Consider the following 5,992-nt stretch of genomic DNA (forward strand, 5'->3'; position numbering starts at 1 on the left):
GGTACGGCCCCGCCGCGGTGGCTCAGTGGTTAGGGCGCTCGACTACTGATCCGGAGTTCCCGGGTTCGAACCCGACCGCGGCGGCTGCGTTTTTATGGAGGAAAAACGCTAAGGCGCCCGTGTGCTGTGCGATGTCAGTGCACGTTAAAGATCCCCAGGTGGTCGAAATTATTCCGGAGCCCTCCACTACGGCACCTCTCTCTTCCTTTCTCCTTTCACTCCCTGCTTTACCCTTCCCTTACGGCGCGGTTCAGGTGTCCAACGATATATGAGACAGATACTGCGCCATTTCCTTTCCCCCAAAACCAATTAAAAAAGAGGAGGTACGCTTGAGCGGCGGGTTCTCCGTTGTTGCAGTTTGGGCATGTAGGGTCATATTCCTCGTTGGTGATTAGTGAGAGGCTGGAGTGGCTAAGAATGGAGTGCGTCTGCAATCTGCGGAAGAGGTTGGCTTGCGCTCGGTTGAGGTCATGGTGGGGAGGCGGGAAACGGCGTCTCGTCTATTTGTGAAGATTGGTGATGTCGCCAAAGTCTGGGGGGTATTCAGTGAGGGCGTCTGAATGCGTTTGGCCGGCCGCCCGGATTGTTAATCCTCGGGCAAGTCGGTCGGCCACTTCGTTTCCAGACTTGCCCGCGTCCTCGGGTACCCATATTGGGTTAATTTTGTGGTAGGGAGTGCAACCGCGCAGGATTCGTGCGACGGGAAGGCAGATGTAGGCTGGCGAGAAGTATAGGATAGCTCATTTTCAGTCATTGAAGGCTACGCGCGTACGGCGGTCAGCGACGGCGAGCGCTATCGCTGTCTCTTCCGCTGCGGTGGCGGAGGGGCGCGCACCGTGGCGGCGGAGACAAGGGTAGATAGCGGCGTGGTTGCACAGACGACGTAGGTTGTTGCATCTTCCCTTGCCGCGTCCAGGTATGCTGCGTGTTCGTCGGCACGATGGAAATCATCCAGCTCCCGGGCTTTATGCTGACCAACGTTTGTGCTGACGGCGTGCGTCGTGGCAGCCAGGGAGCGTGTTCTTGGGTAGCGGTTTCACATCGCGGCCGCTATGTACGCCTGTCGGGAGGGGGGAAGGGAGTGCGGCGGGATGGGGATCGCTTATTGGGTTGACGTTTAGCTGGTTAAGGATGAGGCTGCTTTGCTTGGTTCTGGAGAAGCGATGAATTTGAGCTGTCTTGTGTGCCTCTATAATTGAACAACGGCAGGGAGCGGGCGAGTTGGTTTTCCATTCTGATAGTGAAAGCGCTCAAAAAGACAACGTCGACAGAATAATAGACATACGCAGTGCTTTGTATGTCTCTCTTATTCTGTCGTCCTTGTCTTTTTGAGCGCTTTCAACGTCAGAATGCCTCTATAAGTTCCTTTAGAATGTTGTAAATGCCAGGTTGGAGGAGGTGTGTTCTGGTGTGCAGTGGCAACCGTAGGGTAGCGAAATGTTTTCAAATGCGAAAGCACCTGTGGGCTGGGCAATGTCAGCGCAGGCTAATCAACCCCAGACGATGAAAAATTATGGGGTGCACTTCAGTCTCCTTACGTGTGGAAATGCGAAAGCTGTGTGCTTTACCCTACCTGCGTCATCTGCTGGGTTAGCGCCGTACATTTGGAGATGGTTTTCAGTGGATGCCGCATGATGATGCTACGACTGCACAGTATTCACTGAGGAAAGTTGTTGGAAACGTAGGAAATTTGGTTCTCGCTTAATTGCGACATCTGTAATTAACATGCACATAATTACTCAAGTAGGCCTCAGTACATATCTCGAAGATATGTTGTTAAGAACTGTGCATTCACTAGATGCGCCTTTATTCAGCTTCAAGCGTCGAAGTGTCGATTGGCTATCCAGGCTGAGATTTTGAGGCTGGTGAGAGAATTTTAAACCTTACAAGGCCAGCCAGGAAGATCTGGCAGGTTGCTGGTGTCAAGATTTGGTGAATGTTCCTGTAACTTTTGTAGTGTGTTGTCGAAGGATGGCAGTAAGGAAAAAAAGAAGTCTCGTGGTGGAGTGGCAGCATCCCCGTCTCGCAAGCCCTTTTACCCTTTTATTGGTCCTCTAAAAATACAAAAAACATAAATGAAAGATAGAGGGAGCCCGGACCAGCAACGCTTTACCGGGCATAAAGACAATAAAGAAAAAAAAGGAGCTAAACGCTAAAAAAACTTAATCTAAAGAGAAAAGCAGGATAATAGAAACAACAAAAAACCCATAAAACCCCAAAGGCACAGAACAGACAGAAGCACAGATAATGTCGCAGAGAATGTCAGCACAGATAAAGTCACAGGCACAGTTGGTCCAAACACAGTGTCAGACCACAGAGAGATGCATCCTTGTCTAGCAAAGGAACACAGAGCACTAATCTGTACAGAGCTTATGCAAGAAAAATGATAGTGACGAAGGTACTCATCGGGAATGTGTAGGAATTGTGCTGCTGATGAGATGAACCATTTGAATCAGAACAGCAAAAGCAGCAGGGTTATTCAAAAGAGAGGGGTAAGTAGACAGTGTAATGTCAGATGAGCAGAGAGACATTGAACGGGAAACTAAAGGAGCAGTAAGGGAGCAATTCCGGAAGTAATGACTGGCATATTCGCACAAAACACCGCATGAGCAAATTGAAGAAGGAGATAAGCCAATTTTTTTAAAGTAGAAAGGGAATAGACCATGCCCAGTGAGTAAAGTAATAATAGGACTCCTAGGTAGACGGATGGAAGGAATATTGAGCGTATCTGGGATCCAGTTAAATAATTCTGTGCCGCCATGATTTTCTTGCCAATAAGTTCGCCATAAAAGAAGTGAAGAATGGTGTAAACGGGAACGCACGCAAGAGCGTGAAGGGGTAGAAGTGTGTAAATGGCCATATTTCTCAGCACTACCAGCAGCCTGGTCGGCTAACTCATTTACAAAAATTCCGCAGTGACCCCGGATATGAAATAAAAGAAACGAGGCAAGAGAAGAGAAACGATAGAGATCTTTCTTAATGAAAATAATTGTCGGGTTAAATGAAGTAACTGAAGACAGGGCAGAAAGCAGAGATAGAGAATCAGTGTAGAAATGAACGAGCATAGAACGAGGGTTATTAATAGCAAACGCAACAGCAGAATGGAATGCTACAAGCTCAGCGGCATAGGCACTTGAATGTGGTTCTATGGATATGCGATTAACGTATAAAATGTTTTGTGTGGAGTTAAGAACAACAATAGCAGCACCAGCACAGTGGTGAGTGAATGACCCGTCAGTGTAAATGTGCAATGTGCGTTCACACGAAAAGACCAAGGTGTCCTGATAACTGAGTTGAACAAAATAAAATTTACATTTCAATGAGGGGCGGTCAGACCATATATTAAGTACAGGCTGAATTTCAGACGGATTATAAAATGTCTTGCCGTAATGTAAAAAGCATAAACTCTGTACATAAGTGGTCCAGATAAATAGGCAATGGAAGAAAATTGGCAAGGACATGAAGAGCAACAGTTCTCGTGGTACTGTAGGCGCCAGTAAGAGCAAGAAGCGGAATGCGTTGCAACGATAAGACACGATTTCTTAGTCTGGAAAGCGGACACTGGAACCACCAAGCTGGGGCGGCATAGGTGGTTGTATGAAAAATAACCTGATGATACATTTGGCGCAAATGCGATGGAGAAACACGAAAATGGAAAAGGAGCCAATTAAGGAGCTTTGTCGCAGATGTAGTAATTTTGTCTTGCAAATGATTAACATGAGGAGTAAAGCTTAGCTGGGAGCCAAAAACAACTCCTAATAATTTAATATTGGGTTCACACTTGAGACTGTAATTGTCTAGGCGTATAGTTGGCTTACGTTTGCGCAACGCCAGGACTCCATTAAAAAATAAAAGATAAGAACACTTTCGAGGGTTTCAGTGAACACGATACTTGCCACACCAGTTTTGGATTAATGGTAAAACATCTGAACCCAATGTTGACGTCTCGCGGCTATTCTTTCAAGGGACAAGGATAATAGTGTCGTCAGCATATGACTCAATGTGTATATGTGAGGGGAGAGGGAGATTAAACAGGTAATAAATTAAAATGTTCGAAAGTAAATTTGAAAGGGATGAACCTTGCGTACTGCCGACAGAATAAGGCACAGAAAGAGTACAAGAAGGAGATTGATTGGTCAACTATCGGTTATTTAGGAAAGAAGCAAGAGGGAATATACATTTCCTGGACAACGATGTTGTCTTAAAGAATTTAATACCAAAGGGTGTCAAACACTATCAAATGCACCTCTGAAGTCCAGAGAAATGAGAACTATAGGAAGTTTTTGTTGCTGATATGTAAATAATAATTCCCGCAAACTAAAGAGAGCCTGAACAGAACTACGCCGATGCGTGAAACCATACTGATTTTTGTGCAGTAGATTTTTCTGGAACAGGAAATGGTACAGGCTACCATACAACAAACGTTCCAGCACTTTTCCGAAAGACAAATTAATGCAGATAGGCCGGTAAGAATTGGGAAGGTGCGCTGGTCTATTCGGTTTGGGAATAAAAATAATCCTTCCAACTCTCCAAGTCTAAGGGAAGTAACCCAAATGCAAAGCAGAATTAAAAATAGAGAGGAAAAACAACGGATGAGCATTAAACAAGGCGCGAACAACACGTGGAGAGATTAGATCAGGGCAAGGAGAAGAAGTCACAGCGATCGAAATGATTACAGCTTCAATCTCCGCAGCAGTGAAGGGTAAATCTTGAACTGAGCTACTGCAAGGCTGTGCTATAATGTCACGAGCGTGAGTATGGCATAGAAGATCGTGGGAAAAAGTATCTGTAGCGATGTGAGTACGAAGTACAGTCAAACCCGGATATATCGAACTCGTAAAAAAACGGGAATCACTTCGATATATCGTGTAATTCGAAATACAACTTTTAACAAATTTGGCAATGTACAAACCGCACCTCAGTAAAAAGCATTCTTTATTTGATAAAAACATGTACGGTGGGACTATTAATGCGAGAAATAGTCGTTGATCTTCTTCTGCTTTTTGATTTTGAAAGCATTATTAAGCATGCACTTCTCAACGTTATCGAGCGACTGAGAACAGCTGAGCCCACAGCCTTCTATTGACTCACAGTGACGGCGAACAACGCTCAGCGCGTTAAGTGCGTCGGAACACGATGGCGGGTACGAACTCGTCGTATCCTGACAGTTACTGTCGCCGGCGGCATCCCTAGTGAGGTCGGCAATGATGTCTTCGTCAGCGAGCTCTCCGGTTGTCGGAACATCGTCGTCGACGGAGACGAAGTCTGTTGCTGCAGTCCCATCACAAACAGCACTCGGGAACTCGGCAAGCTGGCTAAACAACTCATCAAGTTCCTCCAGCGGTTCACCGCTATCCAGGGGTTCATGGTGATTGTTTGATGAGCTCGCGCCAGCCTCGCCGGAAGCAGAGAGTCCACAATGACGGAAGCAGTTCTGAATTGTTTCTTGTTTGACGTCGTTCCATGACTCATTCAGCATGGTTATTGCTCCCAGGAGGTCAATTTTCAGCTCCCGGCCAGTGCGGAGGTTTAGCAAAAGCCTCTGCACAAGTCGCTTTCTGTAGCCTGCCTTCAGTGCACGAATGACACCTTGGTCTAAAGGCTGCAGCACCGACGTTGTGTTCGGCGGAAGAAAACGAAGCTCGATGTTGCTGACGCTGACGTTGCAATGGTGGGCAGAGCAGTTATCAACCAGTAAGCAGACCTTTCTGCCTTGGCTTACCAGGTCGTCGTCCGTGCGAGCCGTGCGAGCGCTGTTGGGCTAAACCACTTTGGCCAAGTGGGGGGGGGGGGATGGATGTTGGCGCAGCTCGCCCGGCCGCCACGCGGGAAAGCCAACTTCTGGAGCAGTTTTGCGCGGCTTGAAGTTCGATATATCAAGCGCGGCTGCTATTTTTGTTCGATATATTAGTATTTTTTGCTATATATTCTCATTTTAGCAATACAATGTTCATAAATTGTTCGATATACGGGGTAATTCGATGTAAACGGG

This window comes from Amblyomma americanum, chromosome 3 (assembly GCF_052857255.1).
Source record: "Amblyomma americanum isolate KBUSLIRL-KWMA chromosome 3, ASM5285725v1, whole genome shotgun sequence".
Taxonomy (NCBI): domain Eukaryota; kingdom Metazoa; phylum Arthropoda; class Arachnida; order Ixodida; family Ixodidae; genus Amblyomma; species Amblyomma americanum.